Genomic DNA, 26,577 nt, shown 5'->3' with positions numbered 1-26,577 from the left:
TGCCTGAGAAGAAGCTAGTATTTTTTATTCATTTCTAAGGGTTGTGGAATTTCCCGACTATTACAGAGGTCGATTTTATAAAATTTAGAGAGATGAGAAGAGAGAATTTTTTTTCAAAGACAAGAAATAAGGAAAAGAAAAGGGCTAATCTTTGTGCTACTCTTCTAGCAATCACGAATTTTAAAAACTTTTGACATGGGCAATATATTTCTTTGAGAGGAAGAAACTTCTTGAAATGAAATGAAACTACAAAAATGGTTAAACAATGGTGAGGAATGAAATCAATTTCTTTTTTTTTTTAATTTTTTTTTTAAAGATTTTATTTATTTGAGAGAGAGAATGAGAGAGAGAGAGAGAGCATGAGAGGGGGAGGGTCAGAGGGAGAAGCAGACTCCCCACCGAGCAGGGAGCCCGATGCGGGACTCGATCCTGTGACTCCAGGATCATGACCTGAGCCGAAGGCAGTTGCTTAACCAACTGAGCCACCCAGGTGCCCTGAAATCAATTTCTAGAATGTTTTGGAACTATAGTTGTTTAGATAGAATAAAATTCCTATTATCTTTGGTACAGAGTCTAGCCCCTCTTTCTGTAAAGAGCTAGAGAGTAAATATTTTAGGCTTTGCCTAAAATGTCTGTTTCTGTGGCAACTAGCATTGACTTCAAAAAGCAGATGCGGAAAATGTGTAAATGAGTAAGCATGGCTGTGTCCCAATAAAACTTTATTTATAGAAGCTAAAATTAGAATTTCCTATCACTCTGTGTGCCATGAATATTCTTTTTAACTATTTAAAGATGAAAAAAAATCATTCTTAGCTTACATATTGTACAATCGGTGGCATGCTGGATCTGGCCCACAGGCTGTAGCTTGCCGATCCCAGCTAAAATACCTAAGAGATGCTCTGTATCCGTGCTGGAGTCCCTTCCGAAACACTGTTATGTCTCATGGATGAGCCACCTCTATGGACAGGAATTGAATTATACTTAGCAAGGTGTTTAGCCAGTGCTTCATGCTTTTGTTTGGCACATAGTGATGTCCGCTGTTATCAATAATTTGCTCCACGCACACACATACACAAAACTGTCTGGGCAAAGTAAATAGATAAAAGCAAGCATGAACTGTCTCAAGGACATCCCCCTCCCTGCCCTACACATCCCTCCAAAAAAATCCCTTTGATTCCCTTGGACTGATCTGGAAGTCAGAGAAAAGCAGAAACCACTGATATTAAGGAATAAACTGAATAAAGATGTTTCCAGTTACCCTGAAGCCAGGGCACCTTCTTAAAGAGTGCAAGTGATAAGAGCAATTTGTAAACCTGCAAAAGTGAAAAGTCAGTTTAACATCATATAATTTATTTATACTAAAATGGTGAATTTCTACCACCCTCTCCCTAATTACATCAGAGCTTTTCTTACATTGGAAGGTTTTTAAGAGATATTTGGGATATAAATGCCACATTTGGGAGAGTCTTTTTTTTTTTCTTATTGTTATATAAATTGTTGTGGTTGGCAAACAGTATCAAAATCAGCCAGGAAAATATATTGGTGAATTATTTATCTTTTCCCTGAGAGTTGAAACCCAAGATTTAATCTCACATTGGTGAGATTAAAAACAAGAACAAAACATTAAAGTTATTTTCACAGAGTCATTCTGGGTGCCCACTTTGTAAAGCTGGAGCTGCTTTGATGGTGTCCCATTTTAAACTTTTCATTATGCACCGACTGCATACTAAGGATGGCAATGATGAGAATCATTCACTGAATTGCAAGACTGACTGCCTAAGAAAAGGAATAATATATAAAGCAAATGCAAAATTGGATCTGATTTTCAGGAGCAAATGCTACTTTTGCATACTGAATTCTAATAGTTGAAGAAAGCAGCTTCAGATTTGGGATGTTTAATAATTCAGAAAATAATTTTGAATGGCAGGGTGTAGCTTTTACACTTTTGTTGTGCTGGTATTCTCATAACTTAGAAAGCAAATGACAAAAGTCATATTTGCTTTCATAGTATTTAATGTGCTTTGGGAGGCTCAGATAAAACTCCACAGAGGGTTTGCATAAAAGTTTCAAGCATTTATTTACATATTTCTCAATCACAGAGTCAGCTTATTATTTAGATTTTCCTCAGTAACAAATATCTTGATGATTGAGGAGGTCTTTGGTTTTTACTGGGATGACAGGCATTGTCCAGGTGTCTGAGACTACTTAGCATTTCTATGCCACTTTAGAGATGCTTTCAGACTTTGGGTGGCTAACGAGCTGTGTTTTGTACAACACTAAGGATCTTAATCTGATCAAATGGTGGTGCTGAAAAGCTCCCTCGGTTTTTAATATGATGATCTAATGCTAGGAAATTGCAGTCCCTTGTTATTATACATAGATCAAGACATTCCATTCTGGACATGGACTGTCACCTCTGCAGACCTTATTCTCTTGCTGCAGATCAGAGAATCTTGGGGCCACAGGAGCAAGTTTAAATGTCTTTATTTTGTCCACAAGTATTCCTTCTGCCCACTCCCATCCTGAACACATTTTAGTCCAAAGCATGGCCCTTATAAAAAAGGGAGGATCATGTAGTTCCAATTGCAAATCACATTATCAATGGATAACTAAATAATTCCTATGAATGACATGAACTAGATTCATTTTTAAATGCTGTTTTGTTGAGAAGCTTTCCATTCACCTTAGGCTTTTTATATTCTTTATCTGTAGATGATGGGGCCAGTACATATTGATCATAGTGGGTCTTCATTGTCTTGATTAGAAAGTACTCATGAGTCCTCTGAAATCTCACATAACTTAGGTGAAAGGGTCAGCATTTGGTAAGTTCCTAAAGTGCCTCCATTAGCTTCTTCCCCAGTTTAATGCTTGCTCTACCCATTCCTTCTAGCCATTTCTAGCAGTTCTTGTCATGAGGTATTTTTATTTTCAGGTAGGTTTCCTGCTTCTGGTCATTGCAAAAACTCTTTCACTTATCTATCATCCGGGTGATAAATATGATACCATACTATATGTTATGACATCATCTTTAGGTGAGTTAGATTCAAGAGAGTCCTATTAAAGCGGATCATGATCATAAAGAATATCGATCTTCCTGAAAACAGCTTACCTGAGAGCAGCTAAATATGTCCTAATTGAAACAAATCCGATGCAGAGGTTTTTACCTGGTGAGTTTATAAACTGGTTCACCCCTTCTTCCAAAGCTTATTCTCTCTTTTAATCTTATAGTAGATTTTTTGGTGATTTAAAAAGACTTTCTTGGTGTGTCATGTACAAAAGAGGATTTTTTTTTTTTGTAAAATAGAGCTAACCTTAGCATCTCTAAGAAATTAAATAGTTTTGTTTCTTAAGTTCCACAGATGAGTGAAATCATATGGTTTTTGTCTTTCTCTGACTGACTTATTTCACTTAGCATAATACATTCTAGTAGAAAGAAAAAAATTGAATTTTTTTTGCCATTTCATTATATAATTTAGATGGTTTGGGATTTTTTTAAGCCCTCATATTCTTAGTATTTAAATGCAAGCTTTCTCTTTTAGCATCCCCAATATTACATTATAACATTGATACAGTTAATGTGAAATAAACAAACAACATGGGTTCAATTATGTAGGTAGATCGTGGGCATCAAAGACAGATTTTCTTTCTTTTCCAGTTCTTCGAGGTGGGTTTTTTTTTTTTTTTCTATTACAAAGAGAAAGAGAACTTAAGTAAAAATTGGAGGTTGCTGCAGCTGTTAAAAGCTCTCTGAAGCCCATTGAGCAAGAACAGAGCTGTTGAATAATGCAGACAAGATAATGAACAGCAGACAAATGATCCCAGGAGGCTCCCTGCTGGGTAAAGGGAGTGTATACTTAGAGGTTAGATTTATTATCCTAACATCTTTTCTGGTGACCTCCAGTTTATTGGAAATACCTGTGACATTTATAAACGCTGGGCTCTTCCCCTTCAACCAATGCCAAACTTGCAATCCCTACCGTAGCTCCTTGAAGTCACATAGCAAAGTTTAAAAATCCCAAACTTCCTCTTTGAAAGAAGAAAACTGAGACTTAACTAATCTTGTAAATTACAGAGAAAAGAATCAGCAATGTGACGTGGCTCCCTAGACTAAAGGAAAGCCTTCTAGATAGAAGGTTTTCTTATTTACTAGAAATTGCCAATAAAGTTTACCCCCTAACTGATCTGATAATGCAGTACTTCAGAGGTACAATTTATGTCCAGCCAAATTTGGGCCATTTTCTAACAAAGACAAAATTGTGAGATATATGGTATTGTGGAATTATAAATCAGCTTTGTTTTAAAATGAGCATTCCTAAAGACAGCTCTTAATGCATAATTGATTCTTTGAATGTAATTCTTTCATACAATCTCACAGTCAAGTTCGGGGTGAACTTTAATTTGGGATTGAAGGAATCATTCCATAAAGGAGAAGAATAGTTTCCAAAGCCATCAGTCATATAGTTTTGGGAATCTTTGAAATATCTTAATGAGTTCCTAAGATACCTGATCCATTTTTTTTTTTTAATTCTACATTGTTGGTTTCTTCACTACTTCTTAGGAAAAACAAAACCAACACAACCCTATAATTTTAAACCTCAATTGTCCTGACCTCCCAGGACAGTTTACCTTATCGAGGATTTAGAGCTTAACATATACTAATAATGTCTGTATGTTAATTTAAGATAGCAAAATTCTGAAGATCTTTGTTGTTTGAAAGGTACTACTATAAATATTTATTTATATTTGTATCCATGATTTCAGTCATATTAAGAAAAAATGGGAATTTTTAAGTTAATATTAAGTGACAATGTTTAAATCACCAAAAATCTTTTGGGAGGGCATTTGTATATGCGAATAAATGAAATGGAAAGGTTTTGGTTTGCAAAAGTGATTGAACTGAACGAGATGAAATGTAAACTTGGAATAGTTGGGTGTTTTCCCTATCCTCCTGAGAAATACTGGAAGAAGAAAATCATGGTGGGGTCTTGCAGAAGACTGTTGGAGGCGGTAGGTTCTTTTTTTAAAAGATTTTGTTATTTATTTGAGAGAGAAAGAGAGAGAGAGAGAGCATGAGCACGGTGGGGGTGGGGAGAGGCAGAAGGAGAGGAAGAGGGAGAAGCAGACTCCCTGCTGAGCAGGGAGCCCAACACAGGGTTCAGTTCCCAGGACCCTGGGATCATGACCTGAGCTGAAGTCAGATGCTTAACCGACTGGGCCACCCAGGCACCCCAGAGTGGGTGGGATTCTGAATAACAATTAGATGAATTAAACTTATTAGAGCTGAGATAAGATGTTTTCCATTATAGTGTGCTAGGTGCTGAAACAGCACATCAATGGCTTAAGTAAGTATATGGCTTTCAATGCCTAGCAAATAGTACCACAAAATAATGAAGCCCATGTCTATATGAATCCTTTTGTAGTTTCTTTTCTTCTTTTTTCTCTTTTGACTTCTATAATGATGGAATTCTGAATTCTTGACCAGTTGATGTCTAATTATTTGAATCATGTTAATGAGTTGATTAGATTGACTACTTGCGACTGTCACTGAGGATACCACAATAATTTCTGAATAGTCAAACTAACTGTGCATAAATCCAATCATAGACATTGAGCAGCAAATTGTATGAAGAGATTAATTAAGCCTCTAGAAGTATATCATGTATACTGTATATATTCCTGCTAATTAAATAAAATGGTAAAATAGAAAAAATTAAATGTGTTGAAGCTTATAAAATTGTATAAACTCATTCATTCATTTATTCAATAATTGTTTAGCACCTACTATGAACAGGCACTGTTTTAGACAACAGGGATTCTATGGTGAAGAAGATCTACAGGATCCTTGTTCTCATGGAACTTATATTTTAGAGTGAGAAAGGACAATAAATATGTACGTATAAAATGGACATTCATTCATTCAATCGACACACATTTGTCATATAACAACTCGGTGCTGAGTACTGGAGATAGAAGAACAAAATAGCATCACTGCTCTTGAGGAGTTCATAATCTCTTGGGGAAACAGATAGTCAGACAAAAGCATTACAATATTTTGCTAACGGTACATCTAAGATAAGACTTCCAGTTAAATATGTAAATTAAATATGTGTATTTATCTTATCTTCCTCCTTTTTGGTGCCTCAAGAAAATGATAGCAAAGAATGCATAAACTCATAAGAGCAAAGAGAACAGGAGGGAAATGATAGAAGAGATAAGTTTTTTGAAATTGAAGAGAGGATAGATAACCAGTGCTAAATGATTTAGCCCACCAGAGAAAAGCTGGAATCTAAACTCATAGGGATGGAAATGCCCCCAAAGCAGGCAAAGCCCAGCAGGGAACCCTGAAAAGGTCAGACAATAGGAACCCCTAATTGGATTGTTTGCCTTCTTATTAAGTTGCAAGAGTTCTTTGTATATTCTGGAAACAAACACTTTATCAAATATGTGTTGTGAATATTTTCTCCTAGTGGGTGGCATGTCTTTTCATTTCCTTTAACTGTGTCTTTGGAAGAGCAGAGGTTTTTAGTTTTGATGAAGTCTATTTACATATTTATTTACATATTTACATATTTATTTATTTGCTTTGTGTTGCCTATCTAAGAAATCTTTATGTATCCCAATGTTGCACAGATTTTGTTCTGTTTTCTGCTAAGCATTTTATAGTTTTACTTCATATCCCTTAGAACTGGAATGTTCATTAGCCTTATGTGGCTCTTGAGCACTTGAAATCTGGCTAGTCCAAATTGAGACATAAATCCTGAAAATGTAAAATACATGACAAACAGAAGATTGAATATCTCACTGATGTTTTTATACTGATTATATATTGAAATGACAATATTTTTTGTAAATTAGGTTAAATAAATAATATTGATAAAATTAATTCACTTTCTTTTAAAATCTAAAAAAAATGTGACCAGAACACTTAGAATTACATATGAGGCTCACATTTATGGTATAAGTTATTTTCTATTGGGCAGGGATGATTTAGCACCTTTCCTTTCACTTACCACATCTTTTACTCTGACCCCAAGCAGCCAACAACTATTCCTCCACCATACTGGTAGAAGGCAGTATGTTTCACAACAAAGAGCATGAATCAGAAAAGCTCCAGACTTAGGAGCATCAAGGCCAACTGTTGAAAATAGAGGGATCAAGAAAAATTTGACATATAAAACAATAAGCTCCTTAATCCCTTTCCCATGCTAGATTTGTGAAAACTGGCATACAGATATATTCTGCCATACAGAATGCTGGAGAATTTTTATCTGAGGAGCCAAACTTGACCAAGGGGAAAAAACTTACATATACTGATATTTGGGAGTGCTCACATCTACCCAAATCCTGATCACTGGTCAATGAAGACCGAAGCTCCACACATTCACAAAGAAATTACAATTATCATTTTAAAGCCTCAGTCTGGACAGTAAGAGATTATCAGACATTTGAGGAAAGCCTCAAAGTGAAAGCCAGAGACCAAAATAAAAAGAAAGAAATAAAAAGAAATCAGAGGACATAAAAAAATTCACTAGCAGAAAGAGTACTCAAAGAACTCCATAATTATTTTCCTCAGAGGAATAAGATATGCCTTCCATGAAAGAAGAACAGGAGGCTATAAAAGGAAACATTCTGTCAACAAGAATATTAAAAATTAAAAGCATAGGAGAGATTAAAAATTCAAAGAAGAGTATGAAGGTAAACCAAGGAAATATTCTAGATGGCAAAACAAAAAGAAAAAAGAAAAAAAAAAGCATCAGTCTATGTGGTCCAATATTTATATAAATTGTAAGCACTTCTTGAAATAACAGAAAAAAGAGATGGGATGAAATCATCAAAGAAATACATTTTTAAATTCCTAGATCTGAAGAACATAAGTCCAGACTGAAAAATCTATTGAGGGTTTAGCATAGCAAATGAAAAAAGACCCACTTATCCCACATCAAAGCACATAATTGTGAAATTTCAGTACATTAGAAAAAGAAAATTCTGAAAGCTATTGAATATAACCAAACAAAAACAACTCATAAAGGATCAATTATTAGAATGTCATTGAATTTCACACTGCAACATTGGAAACTAAAAAACAGTGGAGGAATGTCTTCAAAATCCTGAAGAAAAATGGCTTCCAGTTTAGGTTTCAATACCCAGAAAAACTATCCATCAAGTGAGGTGGGAGAGGTTTACAGATATTGAATGTTTCCCAAGTTTATTCTCATGCACCCTTTCTCAGAAAGCTCTTAGAGGATATATCCCACTAAAAGAAGAAACCAAACCAAGAAAGAAAGAGTATAGGATCAAAAAAATGGAGGATATAAGACCTAGAATGGTAAAAGCGATCTCAGGATAACAATTGTGCAGCAGTCCAGAGTAGAGTAGGAGGAAAGTGAGCTCCAAGAGGGATATATCCCAGAAAAAAAAAAAAAAAAGATAAACTATATGTCTGATATACTTGGGCATATCAAAAGATTTTTTCTTCTTTTAGAAAGTTTGGGAATGAACTGGTAATTGACTCACAGAAATGAACAGAATTTGGACAGAAAATGATGCAATCATTAAGTCTAGGGGGAAAAAGCATGCAAGACAGGAAAGGAATCACAGTATTTGATGTACTCCACTGTGAATAATATTTACATAGTTATCATCATGTAAACATAGAATATCTAATAAAAACAGGGTTATATATAATTTGTTTAGATAAAGGAATAAAAGTATATGTTGGGTGGGGCCATGGTATGTAAGAGAACCAAAATTTATAAACTGTCAGTAAATAATACCTAAAAACTGAAATATTAGAAGAGCTAAAGAAATTGAAATGATTATCATTGGAAAAGTCTACCCATTGTTATCTATGGTTCATACAAGTCAACTCTTGGGGCCCAGAGTAGCAGAACAGAGAAAGATGAGGAGAAGAATGAAGAGTGAATCTAGAAGAGCAAAGAGAAGACACCGAGTACAGGAAATTCCAGAGAAGAATGGGAGAGATGATTTTAAAAATCGAGTCATAATAATGGGGCTCCTCGCTCAGTGGGGAGTCTGCTTGAGATTTTCTCTCGCCCTCTCCCTATGCCCCTCCCCCCACTCACACGCTCTAAAAATAAATAAAATAAAAAATAAAAATTAGAAAAATGAGTCATAATGGAAAGGAATACTAAAATAATCAGAATTCTTAATCCTAGAGGACAAAATGATTGATAAGAATTCCAGAATATAAAGTTTCTAGACTAGAAAATACCTATTTTATATGGTTTAAAAAAAAACTTAGAGAAAAAAATTTTTTTAAAACTTAGAATATAATGAAATGGGTTTTAATTCTGTAGATGAGATAATATAATCTAACAAAATCTAAGTCAGCAAGACTCATTAAACACTTGAATGATTCCTTGGGAAGGTGTTGGGCCTTTTATCATGATACTGATAAATTTCTCGAGACTTATTTAAATCTTTCCCCCTTTTAAAGGCAAGAAGGGTATACCAAACAACCCTTGCAGTTCTAAAATTTTTTCATTGTGTAGCCAAGTTGAGAGCCATAGTGTTTTTTGAGGCGTTTGTAATATCATTAGTTCTATTAGTTATCTGTTGTTATGTAACAAATTACCACAAATTTAGTGGCTTAAGACAACACATACTCATTATGTCACAGTTTTTGTAGATCAGGAGTTTGGGCATGGTTTAGCTGGTCCTCTGTTCAGGGTCTCACAAGACTGCATTCAAGGTGTCAGATGGGCTATATTCTCATTCGGAGTTCAACTGGGGAAGATTTTGCTTCCAAGCTCATTCTGATGTTACCAGAATTTATTACCACATGGATGCATGACTGAGGGCCCCAGCATTTTGCTAGCTCTTGGCTGGAGGTCGCTTTCAGATCCTAGAAGCTGACTCAAGTTCCTTGCCATGTGGGCTTCCTCAATATGACTGCTTACCTCATCAAGCCAGGAAGGAGAATCACTCGAGTCTGCTAGGATGGAGTCTTAGGTAACATAGCATAATCATCGGAGGTCTAGCCCATCACCATTGTCATACTCTGTTTGTTAGGAGACGGTCACAGGTCCTGCCTGCACTCAAGAGGAGGGGATTATATGAAGGCCTGGATGCCAGGAGGTGGGAAATCAGTGGGGGCCCCGGGAGGGGTGTCTTCCACAGAGGTGTATGAAAAATAGAGGAAAAGTTAACAATTGCTGAACCTTGGTGTGCAAATGTCGTGTTTAACATAATAGTTTCTCTACTCATACATATTTCAAATATTTTATTTTATTTTATTTTTTAAAGATTTATTTATTTATTTGAGACAGAGAGAATGAGAGAGAGAGAGCACATGAGAGGGGGGAGGGTCAGAGGGAGAAGCAGGCTCCCTGCCGAGCAGGGAGCCCAATGCGGGACTCGATCCCGGGACTCCAGGATCATGACCTGAGCCGAAGGCAGTCGCTTAACCAACTGAGCCACCCAGGCGCCCTCAAATATTTTAAAGTCAAAAGGTAGTTTATTGACAACTCAGAAATCCACTTTACTCTGTCCTCATTGTCCATCTGACTTACAGTGTGGTGGAAACCGATTCGATGGTTGTGCATGGTGTCCATCTTATTTTGCATGCCTAGCACAGTGCCTGACTCGTAGAAGCTTATCACCGAGCGACTGATGACCAAAAGAATTCCCTAAAAGGTTTCAAAAATCACTTATAAATCCACAAATTCTTCTCCAGTCGGATCTGCCACATCGCTAACGATTGTTACTGTTGTAACTGTCGCCCCGTACTAACAATAAAAACGAAAATGTATTCAATGCTTACTCTGTCCCACGCGGTGGTCAACGTGCTGTACTGTACATGTTTTTAACATTTTCATTCTGGCAACAATGCTAAGAAGGTAATTATATGTTTTAAGAGCCGGGAGGCCCTCCTCAAATCCTATGGTGGTACGTTTTATACTCAAGAGAGCTGAGATTTAAACATAGCATTTATCCTCGTACAACTTCCTTCGCATGAACAATTCACTCTTTCTTATTTCCTCTTGCAAGGTGCTGCCAGCCGAGGGGAGCTCTAACGTTAACATTAAACCATCTTTTTTCCTTTGACCTCAGGTGTTCAACAGGTCTTTCCCGGTTGCACAAAAAGTAGCCTTTCATATTTAAAACAGGCACGATTATTTTATGCAGATCTTAAAATGTATTTATAACTAATCATGCATTCAAACATATTAAGTCATTTAGAACTGTAATTAGTCATTGTCAAGTCCTGGCAAACAGCAGGGTTCTAATTGGAAAGCAGTGTTTGCCCTCCTTGTGCCTCAATGAAACTTTCAGAGAAGGACAGCATGTGCTTCTTAATCTGTTTTTCTAACAGCTAGTAGGAAATCAATGAAGATGAGGCTGGTGGGTATGATAAATTAATATGCACACTGACAACTTATAACCGCGCAATTGCTTAGGGAATTACTATGCGACTATATCCAAGTAATTATATGTTTTAAATGATTTATCTCAATTTGTTAACAATACATCCCTAAAATGGAAATAAAAAGAGAGAAAATGCAAATAGCATGTTATACCAACTTTATGTTGAACTTATTAAGAGGTTGCCCTTTTAATGAAGAATTTAATGAATTAAGAGGTTTGTTATGAATAAGCATTCTTACTACTTGTTAAGTATTTGTCACCACAGACCTGTCATAGTTATTCTAATTATGATTAATACCTTATCTTGAATTCCATCTCCATTCACATTTCAGTAACAAATGTAACTTCTATTATATGATCAAGGTTCATGAAAACAGGGTGATTTGCCTATGACCTTATATTTTATTCATTTTTACATTCATATTGAACAGATTTCTCTGAAGGTTAACCTTATGAATCTTTTAATTTTTAAAGTGCATTTTATCCTTGACATGCTTTCCAACCCTTTACGCTGTTCCAAATCATGGTTGTGTACTCAAGACAAATGAAAAATCCTAACATTTTGATTATCCTCATGTATATCTAGAAGCTGCTACTCTGAGGTATTGTTTAAAAATATTTTTCATCGCTATGGAAAGAGTACTTTAATTCTCAAGCTTTGCTAATCTTCTCAATATGGAAGACACAGGTTTCTGAAGTTCAGAAAATCATGCATTAGAATGCAAGGTCTGAATTTTATTGTAGTCTATATGCTTAAAATGGGGCAAAAATGGAGGGTTTTTGTTTTTTGTTTTTTTTTAGTGGTTTACTATAATGCACAATCCATATTAAAGTATATATTACATTTCTCTTCTTTTTTAGTTCTTTTTTTTTTCCTTTAATCCACTCCCCTCTTTTGTTAACTTGTCTTCCTTTTCTTCTGTTTTATCCTGTTTCTGTCCCCATTTATTCCCTGTCTGTTAATTTCTTCTCCATCTTTATTTCATTCCCTTTTCTGCAGCTTTCCTCTGTCCCCGTTCTCTCGACAGATGTGTGCTCACCATCTCCCTCCTCCTCTTTGTACTATTTCTTTCCACCCTTTGCTTTCTGGCCCCGTTCACCTCCCTCTAGGGAGTTTGTGCTCCCCACCTGAATAAAAGGCAGGCTACAAGCCATCTTTGCATTTGATTGTTGTGGTTTTAAGAGTCCTCGATTCTTTACACCAGGTGTTAAAAATTCTGGAAGGGAATAAAAATAATATCTTCTTTTTCTACCCTTTTATTAAACCAAGAGAGGGTCTCTACAAGAGTATAATGTGCTATGTTAACTAATAAGCTCTCCGGAATCACCGTGAAAATTAGGCCAATTAGTTTTTGGCAAATAAAAAATAAGAATAATAGTAACAATGGCCCATAAGAAAACCAGATCATTTATCAAACATGAAGTCCACTCTCCTAAGGGTTGGATATCACTGAGGGGCAGCTTCTTTCGCAGAAGGAAGCTCTCTGGTCCCCAGAGTCACTGGATCCTTCTCAATCTCTGGTGTTGATGAGGAACACTCCACACACATCATCAAAGCATTTATAGTAAGCCAGGTAGCACGAGCCAAGTGTATGCAAATCAGAGAAATGAACCCTCTCCTGAGGTCTTCCAAATCACTCAATTCTTGAAGCAATTAGCAGGTAGTCTATTTCCCCTTAAACTAGATGCATTTACATTTTCTTCATCATTTGAAGCATGTCTTCACACATTTCAGGTTCTCCATTATAAGCAGAGATAAGTACTATGCACTTATTGTTGAATCCGGTGGAATAAAGTCAAACACTCGTGGTATGCAATATTCTAATGTTGTAAAGATCTGATGAGTTTTCCCTTCAAAAAAATGCCACAAAACAGACTACATTTTAATTACATTTTCTCAGAGGTATCTGGGGGAAGGAGGGTCATGTGTTTAGAGTGTTTAATGTACTTAAAAATTATATCTTCTAGCAGCCTCCAGTACAGATTTAATAGGTCTGATCTTTTGAAATGAATCCTATATCATATTTATGATGATGTCTTCTTTGAGAAATGAGGCTAAGTCTAATGAGAGATGATTCCTTTGCTGAGAGTGACAATTACATCACTTGAACCAACACGTCAACAGTGATCTCTTCTTGCTGACAATAAACTAGTTGCTTTGGAAATAAATTACATGGTTTTTTTTTTTAATTTAATGTTTTAATTTCAAGTTTTTGGTTGTCATTTGTGAAAGGCCAGATCTAACTTAGGTGTGCCCATATCATGAAAAACAGAGGAAACGGAAAATTGAAAGTCAGAGATAAACCAGCATTCCTCATTCACCATCACTTTCAACTTCTCTAAACACCAAATCTTTCCTCTAAATTCGAATAAATGAACAGAATTAGTAAATATGGAGCCTCTATTACCTGGCAGGCTATGCTACAACTGACCTGCTTTTCTCAAATCCTGCTCTTTCTTCTATAAATCCACTGTAGTAAGACCTAGTGAACCTGAAGTAGCTAAAGGTACCAAAGGCAAGAAAACAAAGTCCTATGTGTTTCATGATCTTCTATAGTATAAAAATCTGATTAATGTTACGTAGTCCAGATTTTTGGGTGTTTAACACCAGAGAGACTTAAAAAGCTAACTCTTTGTTCAAGGAAAAGGGTAACGGGAAGCATAATTCACAGTTCCAGCTGGGCCAAACTGACACAGTACAAAGCCACCAGAGTTGGTAAAATATGTACTAGTCAATGAATAATGTTGGGACAACTGGCCAGGAAAATGTAAATTTAAAAACTCAAAATCCTCATCTAATTTCTAATATCATTATAAATTCTAGATGGACATGTTGAATCACAAAAACAAAATTTGTTCCTCCTGCCTCCTAGGTACTTTGATTTTAAAAATGGGGTTTCAAATCACAGGTTTTTAAAAATTTCTATGAAGATGTTAATACAACTGCAGAAAACATTAAGTAAAAGATGGCTTATATCTTGTCTAAATAACAAATGAAATGGAAGGAGCCTGCCCCCTGAGTCACGTGCCTACAAGATGGCTACCCTTGATGCTGGCCATCGAAAGATGTTAAAATGTTGGTCTGCCCTAAGACACGAACAGACACTTCTCCAAAGAAGACATCCAAGTGGCCAACAGACACATGAAAAAGTGCTCCACATCACTCATCATCAGGGAAATCCAAATCAAAACCACAATGAGATACCACCTCACACCAGTCAGAATGGCCAAAATTAACAAGTCGGGAACTGACAGCTGTCGGCGAGGATGTGGAGAAAGGGGAACCTTTTTACACTGTTGGTGGGAATGCAAGCTGGTGCAGTCACTCTGGAAAACATTATGGAGGTTCCTCAAAAAGTTGAAAATAGAGCTACCGTGTGACCCACAAATTGCACTACTAGGTATTTACCCCAAAGATAAAATGTAGTGATCTCAAGGGATGCATGTACCCCCATGTTTATAGCAGCAATGTCCACAATAGCCAAACTGTGGAAAGAGCCCAGATGTCCATCGACAGATGAATGGATAAAGCAGATGTGGTATATATATATACAATGGAATATTATGCAGCCATCCGAAAGGATGAATACCTACCATTTACATTGATGTGGATGGAACTGGAGGGTATTATGCTGAGTGAAATAAGGCAATCAGAGAAAGACAATGATCATATGGTTTCACTCATATGTGGAATATAACAAATAGCGCAGAGGATCATAGGGGAAGGGGGGGAAAACTGGGAAGAAATCAGAGAGAGTGATAATCCATGAGCGACTCTTAACTATAGGTAACAAACTGAGGGTTATTGGAGGGCGGTGGGTGGGGACTGGGGTAACTGGGTGATGGGCATCAAGGAGGGCACGTGATGTGATGAGCACTGGGTATATGCAAATGATGAATTTTTGAACTCCACAGCTGAAACTAATGACATGCTGTATGTTGGCTAATTGAATTTAAATTAAAGATCAGATTTTCAAAGTGTGAGACAAACAGTGTGTCCCATGAAGTGTGTCCCATGTAGTGACTCCAGGTGCTACCACATATAGCAGAACTCATCCAGTCAGGCCCTCCCCAAAACTGGCTTAATGATTTCAGAAGAGGTCATGAGACACCTCATAAAAGATAAGCTGATTGATCACCTGATTGTTTTATATTTTGTGTAGGTTTCAACAAAAACTCTTACAGTGGGGAAAAAAAAAACCCACAATTCTTATTTTGGAATCAAACTGCTTCAGAACTAAAAAAGAAAAAAGTGCCATGAGAAAAATAGCAGCCAAGTTAAACAGGACCTTTTCTTTCTTTTTTTTTTCTTTTTTCTTTTTTTTTTTTTTGCTAAAACTGTGACTTGTTTAGGATTTACCTTTGATCTTACAAGTTCAAATTATCTCTGTGCTTTAAAACCATTTGCCTTGAGAAAGAGGGGCTTAATTAGTGATGACATTTAATGTGCTTCAGAGTGTTTGAAAATCACGGACAGTTTAGATAGGGATAACTTATAATGATGAAGTACAAAGCACCTGACAAAGAGCTGGTCCCCAGAACAAGTCTGTAGGTGCAGAGGAGATGGGCATCATTAGGTCACTCTTATCTAATCCTGTTGTTGCTAGTAAGTAAAATCCTAAGTATTCTTTTTTTCATATACGTATCTATTTATTAATACCTGGTTAAATAAAATTAGTAGCTGTAAAGCAAGATTTGTGAAAGATATTGAAATACAAGACATGCAAAATGCAATGTTACAGCAAAAACCTTGTATCTTGTATTAAGTGACATAGTTTTGGGATTGGTATTATAATATTTAACAGTGACACATACATCACAAGATACAGTAGAGCCTAAAAATCATGTCTGAAGCTTATTAAGTTATATTTTTCTTTTTTTTAAATTTAAATTCAATTAGCCTATGTATTCTATGCTCAACTGCCTTTGCTGGGAAGATATTAGCTTGACTGACATCCCAATGGACTGACACCAGGCATTGCTGTCATGTGGGCTTGATAAGAGCAGAATGGCAAGTCAAAGTATATCTTACCTTTTTTTCTTTTCTCTTTTTTTTAAATTAAACTAGATGCTTATTTTGTAAAAAAAAAAAATAGCATTGATATAGTACTAGAATGTTAAAACTCTATACCTTAGTCTTTTTTTTTTTTTTAAAGATTTTATTTATTTATTTGACAGAGACAGAGACAGCAAGAGCAGGAACACAAGCAGGGGGAGTGGGAGAGGGAGAAGCAGGCTTCCTGCTGAGCAGGGAGCCCGATGTGGGACTCGATCCCAGGACCCTGGGACCATGACCTGAGCTGAAGGCAGTCGCTTAACCAACTGAGCCACCCAGGCGCCCCTATACCTTAGTCTTTTACTAATAAAACATTTACATCAAATATTTGCTTAAAAGTAGGATTCTAGATTGTTACCACAAATTGATAACACCATGCTCTATACTTTATAACTTACTCCATTTTGAAAGGTAATAATGTTCATTTAATACTAATATCCTATTGAGATGATTTGTGAATAACGAATTAAAAAGTGGGGAAAAAAAATTAAAAAAAAAAAAAGAGCCAAGGCAATGGCTTCTTTTGAGAACACTGAAAATAAATGATCTCTTATTAAAATGCAAATTTAGAAAGGCCTTTGTTTAATTTTGTAGATCTCCATTCAAAAGGTGAAATTAGGATATCTGTAATCTCTTTAATTTTTTAATTAGAAGCCTCTTTCCTGTAAGTATTGGTATTTTATCCATAAATTCTTCATTGCCCATTAAAATTTTTAAAAATCTTAATTGAAGTATAGTTGACATAAAATGTTAGTTTCAGATATACAACCTAGGGATTCAACAATTCTATACATTACAAAATGCTTACTGTGGTAAAGGTATTACAGTATCATTAACCATATTCCTGATGCTATACTTTTCATCCCCATGACTTATTTAAAGTATATCTTATTTTTGACTGTATTCAGTTTTACCACTGCATAAAAGAAAAAGAAAAAGGATGTCCTTCAGGCTGCAGGCAGTTGGAGAAGTGTTACTGGAAAAGGAAACAGAGTAAAAATATCCTACAGTACCATGGGACAGAAAGAAACATTTCATTTTTTAATGAATTATATCTATTTTATTATTTCTACCATTTTTATGTTCTCCTTCTAAAAAGTCTTGCATTTGTATATCTTAAGAATGTACAATAATTTAACTTGAAAGAATTTTAAATCTAACAGAATTTTTCAGAATTCAAATAAATCACTGTATCAAAAGATAGAAACGTCATAACATACTGTTATATTTTCTCACACATACTACTTATTTAATTCGTCCTACTATTAATCACTTGTAATTTCACTAACAAGGCTTATCACTGTTTTATTTTTAAATAACAGCATTTATTTAGCATAAAAGTAAATAATACCGAATATACAATTTCAAATAAATATCTATTTTTCATATTCTTAAGTTGAAGTATTAAGTCATGGGATGAAAAAAAGCATAGGGAATTTATGTATACTTATTTATTATATATTATGCTATTATGTTTTGGGGTTTTTAAAAATCTGTACATCTGTGCCCTGGGTTAGCTCTCTAAAAAGTTACTCACCCTCCCAGCCAGAATTCTTACCTGTCAGTTCAGAGCTCCCAGAGTGCATGGCCCAATATAGAGATACAGGTAGAAGCTGCTTTCCCTTTTACGACCTAGCCTTGGAAATCAAACATTGTCACTTCTGCTGTCATCTGTTCTTTAGAAGCCAATCACTACGTCTGGAACAATCAGACTACCTTATGGTAAGAGTAGTGTCACATTGTAAATATATTTTAAAACTACCACCAAATATGAAGAATACAGTCATTCATCTATGTTTGGTAGGCAAATAAAGTGATATACTCTTTTTGGAGAGCAACTTGGAAATACCTATCAAAATGAAAAGCAATTCTAGGGACACCTGTGTGGCTCAGGCGGTTAAGCATCTGCCTTCGGCTGAGGTCATGATCCCAGGGTCCTGGGATCGAGCCCCGCATTGGGCTCCCTGCTCAGTGGGAAGTCTGCTTCTCCCTCTCCCACTCCCCCTGCTTGTGCTCTCTCTCTCTCTGGCAAGTAAATAAATAAAATCTTAAAAAAGAAAAAGAAAAAGAAAAGTAATTATATTTCTAGGAGCTTAGGGTATGAACATACTCAAACACACACACAAAAATGCCATATATTTTCATTTGAGGTTTCCCTACCCTACCCTGAGTTTTGATTTTGAAAATATTCAAAACTACAGAAACTATTGTGGAAGACTAGACATGGGAACAAATTATTCGACACTCTTCTCATTGAGACCAAGGGTTTCTTTCCCCTTCCTTCGAAACTGAGCTTCTGAGACTTCTTTGAGCAGAAGAAAATGGCAGACATTACCCTGTAGCAGTTCTGAGCCTAGCTTTTAAGAGGAGTGGTTATTTCTGGTATGGTTTCTTGAAGCTTTGAGCCATCACCTAAGTTCAACTACCCTGGTGGAGAGACAATGCAGAGAGAACTTGGGATTACATGGAGAGGTAGAGGGTTCCAGCTAAATCCAGCCTTTCATCCATCCCCACCAGCCATGGTTTGGATTCTCTGGAACAGCCCATCCATCAGCTGAAAGCCACAGAGGGACTCTGGGTAATGCCACAGAGAGTAGAACAATTATCCATCCAAGCCCTTCCCAAATTCTTGATCCACAAGTTGGTGAAATATAATAGAATGGTGATATTTTTTTAGCCACTAAGGTTTGGATTTGTGTGATATGCAGAATAAATAGTCAGGACAGCTCTATACCCTTCACTTGTATTCTTCAACTGTCAACCTTTTGTCACATTGTGCTCTCTCTGTCTCTGTCTCTGTCTCTCTCTCTCTCACACACACACACACTCTCTCTCTCTTTTTGCCTGAATCATCTGAAAGTAACTTGTAAATATCACAACACTTCAGCTCTAAATATTTCAGCATGAATTCTCCTTCATAATCATGATACCATTACAGTTCTCAAGATATTTAAGATAAACACAATAACATTATCTAATATATAGTTCACATTCAGATTTCACCAGTTACTCTGATAATGTCTTTATACAGCTTTTTAAAAAATCTAGAATCCAATCTAAGATTACCCATAGCATTTAGTTGTCACTTTTTTTTAGTCTTGTTTTAATCTAGGACAATAAGCTCCTGCCTTTTTTATCTTTCATATTATTGATACTTTTGAGGAGTCCAGAGCAGTTGTCTTGTAGAATATTCTGCCATTTGGATTTGAAAATTTATTTTCTCATGATTATCTTAGGGTTAGACATTTGTGGTAGGACTACAATATGGGGTGATATGCACTTTCCATTATATCGTATGAGGAGGCAGAGAGTGACAGCTTGTCCCATCATTGATCATGCCAAGTTTGATGACTTGATTAAGGTGATGTGCCCAAGATTTCTCCATTGTAAAGATATATATTTCCTTTTATAATTAATAAGGATTCTGTAGCGTCATGCTTTGAGACTGTGTGAATATCATATTCCCTGACAACCTTTCATCAAATTGTTTTTTTTTTTTAAGATTTTATTTATTTATTTGAGAGAGAGAGAGAGTGCAGGAATGGAGGGAGGGGCAGAGGGAGAGAGAGAGAGGAGAAGCAGACTCCCCGCTGACTCAAGACCTGGAGATCATGACCTGAGCCAAAGTCAGATGGTTAACCAACTGAGCCACCCAAGTGCCCCTCATCAAAATGTTTTTTAACAGTCATTCATGATCCTTGCTTGGCTCAGTTATTATGTAGGTGGTTGCATAATGGTGGTTTGCCAATTCTGTATTTTTTCCTACATTTGCTAGATGGCATTCTTCTCTAAAGTTCTTTACCTCTTACCTCTCCTTTTTTCTTATCACAATAGACTAAAGGATTCTTCTTTTCTTTTTGCTTTATTGAGGTATAACTGACAAAATTGTAAGATATCTAAAGTGTATAACTGATGATGATTTGAAATATGTATACATTGTGAAAAGATTCTCCCCTATTAAGTTAATTAACATAATCATCCCCTCACACTTTTACTCTTCGTTTTGTTAGAAGATTTAAATTCACTCCAGCAAATTTCAGTTACACAAATACAGTGTTATCCACTCTGGTCACCATGTTGTACATCAGATCCTCAAAACTTAATTAATCTTATACCTGAAAGTTTGTACCCTTTATACTAACCTGTCTCTCTTTCCCCCATCCTCCAGCCCATGGTAGTCACACTTTCTACTCTGTTTCTGTAAGTTTCACTTTCATTAGTTTTTAGATTCCACATATAAGAGATACCATGCAATATTTGTCTTTCTCTGACTCATTTCATTTGAAAAATATTGTATCACTTTCTTTGGGCCTCCATGCTTTCTGATGAGAAATATGCTGTAATTCTAACTGTTTTTCCCTTGTAAGTATGGTGTTGTTTTTCTCTGGCTGCTTTCAAAAAATCTTTTTTTTTTAATCTTTAGTTTTCAGTAATTTAATTATGATGGGTCTTGGTGTAGATTTCTTTGAGTTAATCTCTTTGACATTCACTTAAATTCTTGAAGCTGTGGGTTTATGTCTCTTGGAAAATTTGCCAAGTTTTCATCTATTATTTCTGTGGGTACTTTTTCAGCTCTCCCTCTTTCCCCTCTTCTTCCAGAATCTGATGACACAATGCTAGATATTTTGTTTTAGTACCACAGGTCTTTGAGGCTTTGTTCTTCTTCTCCAGTCTGTTTCTCTGTTCTTCAGAGTAGTTCCTATTGTTCTATCTTCCTGTCCCCTGATTTTTTTTCCCCCTCTGTCCCCCATTCACTGAGTTTTTTATTCCAGTTGTTGGGTTTTCATTTCTAAAGTAATACATTTGGTTCTTCATATTTTCTTTTTTTAATAACATTTAAAAATTTTTGAAAGATCTATTTATTTACTTGAGAGAGACAGATAGAGCTGGGGGAGGGGTAGTGGGAGAGGGAGAGAAGCCTCAAGCAGACTCCCTGCTGAGCGTGGAGCCCAACACAGGGCTCGATCCCACAACCCTGAGATCATGATCTGAACCGAAATCAAGGGTTGGACGCTCAACTCACTGAGCCCCCCAGGTGCCCCTGGTTCTTTATATTTTCTATTTCCTTGCTGAAGTTTTCTATGTTTCATTTGTTCAATGCTAATTGAAACATTTTCATCATGGCTGCTTTAAAAGATTTGCCAGATAATTCTATCTCTATTGGCATCTATTGATTATCTTTTCATACGATTTGAGATTTTCCTGCTTCTTGGTAGGACCAGTGGTTTTTAGGTGTTATAAGACTTGGGATCTTATTTACACCTTCTGTTCCAGCTGGCTTTCTCTGGTACTACTGCATCAGAGTGGAAGGGTGAGCTGTCTCATTACTGCCAGGTGCAGGTAGACGTCCAGTTCCACTCAGCCTCTGTTGATACCTGAGTTGGAAGGATTCCTTGTGACTTCCAGGAGGGGATGGGAGTTCTGGCCCTTCCTGTGGTACTCAATACCACCCCTTGGGAGGTGGCCCATTACTGCTGGGCAATGGGAAAAGTCCTGACTCTTATTAGCATCCTCTGACATTACCCCATCTGGGAGAGAAGAAGCTCTGCATTAATACCATGTTGGGGTGGAAGTCCAGGCTCCCCACTTGGTCTCCACTGACAAGCAGAGGGCTGGGGAAGACCTAGTTACCAGCAGTGGGGATGGAAGTCCCAGGTCACTATGTGGCCTTTTCTGATCCCATTACGGCAGGTTGCTGAGATGCCTGTTGTGACCCCACAAAGATAGAAGTCTAAGCTTCCCACTCAGTTTTCGCTGGTGAGGGCAGGGATGGGTTAGTTCTCTGTGCTGCTTGGTTGAGGTAGGTGGTTATCAGCTAAGAGTTAGCATCTTTCAAGACTAACCCTTTCATGGTCCTTTGGATAGAAAGAGCAAACTTGATTAGCAGTTTTCTCATCTGTGCCCATTGGTGTTTCTGGTTTACTGTCTCCTTCAGCTCTAAGTCTGGGATGTATGAGGTAAGAAGAAAACCTAAACAATTCACCACTGTGCCATTCTATGGTCCCAAGCTCTCTAGCCTGTCTGCCTTCTTCTCTTTATCTTTCATAGTCTTCCTATATTTGTTTAATTTATAATATCCAGGGTTTTTAGTTGTATTTAGTGGTAGAAATAGGGAAAAGTATGTTTACTCTATATTCCTGGAAGCAGAAGATCCCTAGTGTTGAATTTTATCAGAAGCTTTTTCTAAATCTATAGATAGTGATGTTTCTTTTTGACTTTTTGATGTATGGATTTGACCTATGGACGTATTATTGTACCTTAACAGATCTTCTAAAATAAATACACAGTACCAGTTTTTTCTTTAATATATGTAATAGATTAAGGACTGTGTGTATGCAAATTAGATAAACTTTTAAAAAAGAAGTCTGTGTATTTAAAAGAATAATTACCATTTATGTAAAAATGGTTTAAATGAAACATTATTTTCTAGTTATTAAAAAAACATTGGCATATATTTTAAAGAGGATTGCTTCTTATCGGATTTTCAGAAACAACAATGCTCATTTTCTTTTTTTCCTCTTTTCCCTATCAGTTTAAAACAATTTTAAATTGAATTTAGAAGAATGGTGCCCAGAATATTTTAATACTTGGTTCATTTTTGCTTACATAAGGTCCTCATTAAAATGGCAACCCGATTCTTGCAGTTGCTTGAGGCAGAAATCTTGGAGTTCTTGATTCCTTCCTTTCTTTCTGCCTAATTATCTCTTTAGCTATAGATCCGTGTGTCTTGTTCTCCCTTCCTTAGGTCCTCTCTGCCCCCCTACCACCCCTGCTCCCAGCCTCCCATATAAAATGGAACTCCCACATCTTTCCCTTTCTTCCTTACTTTGCTTTGTCTTTTCCTGCCATACCATTTATCCCTACCTGGCATGTTCTGTATTTATTTGTTCATACAAACTGTAAGCTATATCAGGGCAGGGAGTTTGTTTTGTTCACTGCTTCATCCTAGGTCCCAGAACAGCATCTATCATGTTATAGGGACTCAATAAATATTTGTTGGATGAATGAATCGATAAAATGATGGAGACTATGCTGTATAAATGACTTCAGTGAAGATCAGCTAGTCTTTGTACTTTTCACTCTAATTTGGACCCAGATTTCTTATATTGCTTCCTCTTGATGTTACAAAGCCAAAACTTATGCTTCAACATAGCAAATTAAATTCCCTAATAAGAGAGGCAGACTCTCAGGTCTGTAACAAGGCACCAAAATACAGGTTTGTCTCCACCTTAATATGGTATGCATTACGGACCATAATTATGGTACATCTTATGGACAGTATGCTAATGAAGGGCATGGCAAAGGATGCATGCAGAGTTTAATTGCAAGTTACCACTGCACTTGAGTCCACCCTTTCTGCACTGAGCCATTCATCATGAGTGACAGCCAGGAGAAGGAGGAGAAGCAGCGGATTCTTCCACAGACCCCTCTCCCGCCTGCTTGCCTCACCCTGTCATTCCATTTACAGTCCTCTTTGTTGGCTGCAATCATTCCCAGAGGATGTATTTATCACCATGGAAGAAACCCGAATGACGTCAGCAGTAGCGCTTACAACTCTGTGCTCTGATCCAATAAATAATGTGTGCTCAGTGTATGGACGTGTTGGAGCAGCCCCTAATGTTATCAAGAACCAAGCAAGGTTAGCAAGTACCAGTCTTACCTGTGAGCTGGGTAGACAAGCAGAAGCTCAGGCCTCACCCAGACCTGCATTTTAACAAGATCACCAGCAATTTGTATAAATAGTAAAGTTTGAAAAACATTGGTCTATAGAAGATCTGACAATTGTCTAAATCCACCAACTCTTTTTTAAATTATTTTTTTTGATGTAGTGTTCCATGATTCATTGTTTGCGTATAACACCCAGTGCTCCATGCAGTACGTGCCCTCTTTAATACCCATCACCAGGCTAACCCATCCCCCCACCCCCCGCCCCTCTAGAACGCTCAGTTTGTTTCTCAGAGTCCACAGTCTCTCATGGTTCATCTCCCGCTCTGATTTTCCCCCCTTCATTTTCCCCTTCCTACTAACTTCTTCTTCTTCTTTTTCTTTTTTTAACATATAATGTATTATGTGTTTCAGAGGTACAGGTCTGTGATTCATCAGTCGTACACAATTCACAGCGCTCACCATAGCACATACCCTCCCCAATGTCCCATCACACAGCCACCCCATCCCTCCCACCCCCACCACTCCAGCAACCTTCTGTTTGTTTCTTAAGAATTCCTCATATCAGTGAGATAATATGATACATGTCTTTCTCTGATTGACTTATTTCACTTAGCATAATACCCTCTAGTTCCATCCGCATCATTGCAAATGGCAAGATACCGTGGTTTTTTTGGCTGCATAATATTCTATTATATATATATATACCACATCTTCTTTATCCATAAAACCACCAACTCTTTAAGACATGATTTAAACCCCTCATATCAGAAATACAATTCAACTCAAGTGAGAAAACAAGGCGTTTCATTTCTCACCCAGGGGATGTAAGAGAAACTGAAGTTGAATTAACACACTGAACTGACCTATGCGGGTATGCAGTTTCCAATGTTCTTATATGAAACTGTCATTTCATTCGCTGGAAGGTGTGTATTATCATTACTATTTTTGGTGGAGCAAACTGATATTGAGTGAACTGACCTTCCTAAGGTGACAGAACTAGTAAGTGGTATAAAAATTGCCAGGACCAATTTTTAGATAACTACCCTCCCCAGCCCCAATCCAGCTCTCTTTTCCCTCATAAAATGGTCTTCCTTCCTTCCTACCTCCCTCCCTGTCTCCCTTCCTTTCTTGGTAAAGGATAATACATAAGCAGTCAAAGCACCTTCCCCCCCCGCTTCTCATAACTGAATCCCACATTTATTTAACATGGCACAGCTCCGAACAAATCAATTTTTGATGATTCTTTGTAAATCATTTATTTGAATCTATCTGAAAGGCCCCCGCCTCTTGTGAATGTTGATCATTTGGTTAATGTTATATAGCTAAAGACTAAGTGTGTATTTGGGATCAGCTAAATGAGTGCTCAGCATTATAGCAATCTGTAAAGAGATCCCTAATTAAATGGCACTATTTAGCTTTAAATTATGTTCACGAACATTTTTGCTACTACAAAGAAAAATATTTAACATAATTCTGGGGGGAGGAATAAATTGCAAGGATTTGAGAAGAGTGAGAGACATATCCAGTAGTTTCCTAAAAAGATCTTTTACAGATACGTGAGAAAGAAAGTAACCCTATTTGACTTAATATGTGTTTGTGGTGGGGGTTGGGGGGGAGGTAGGGGTGAGGGGGGAGTTATGGGGGGCGGCACAGAGGGTTATGCATATGCACACGCATAACTTGATCGTAATACCCACTTAAACATATTTTTTTGCAGCATTTTAGGACAGATCCTATACATTTTAGCCTATATCGTTGCAGAAGACTGATAATAACAACAATAAGTGGATTATATGTCTGTAAGCAAAATTATCAGTTATTAAGTCAGAGTATACTTAAATGAGCCTTAGAATATTGTGAATACTTGCATTTTTAAATTCTTTCAGCTCTCTTCTGCAGATTCTTTGCTAAAAATAATGGAAGAGCTGAAGGTTTTAAAAGCATTTACTCCTCCACAAACCTCACATTAAATGGCTGTTGGGGGGATACACAAAATATTAAATGTAACAGATTTAGGGCGCCTGGGTGGCTCAGTTGGTTAAGCAACTGCCTTCGGCTCAGGTCATGATCCTGGAGTCCCAGGATCGAGTCCCGCATCGGGCTCCCTGCTCGGCAGGGAGTCTGCTTCTCCCTCTGACCCTCCTCCCTCTCATTCTCTCTGTCTCAAATAAATAAATAAAATCTTTAAAAAAAAAAAAAATAAAATAAATGTAACAGATTTATAGTGTTTGTTTATTTTAAATGTCCAAACCAGTTGTGTTTGGGAATCTGAAATCCAATTTGGAGAAGACACAACTTGGGTAGCGTCTGTGCTCCCAACATGCCAGAGGGCTGTAAGTTACAAAAATATGGCTCAAGAAATACCAGTTGACATTTTATACCTGCACTAGTTGGTCTCAAGGGTCCAAGCAATATGTATTATCTATACATTGGGTACATCATGTGAATTCTCTACAGGATCTGTT

The sequence above is a fragment of the Mirounga angustirostris genome, unplaced genomic scaffold (assembly GCF_029215605.1).
Source record: "Mirounga angustirostris isolate CCGP_5_RB_7025 unplaced genomic scaffold, mMirAng1.0.hap1 SCAF_15, whole genome shotgun sequence".
Lineage (NCBI taxonomy): Eukaryota > Metazoa > Chordata > Mammalia > Carnivora > Phocidae > Mirounga > Mirounga angustirostris.
Note: the sequence above shows the minus strand (reverse complement) of the source record.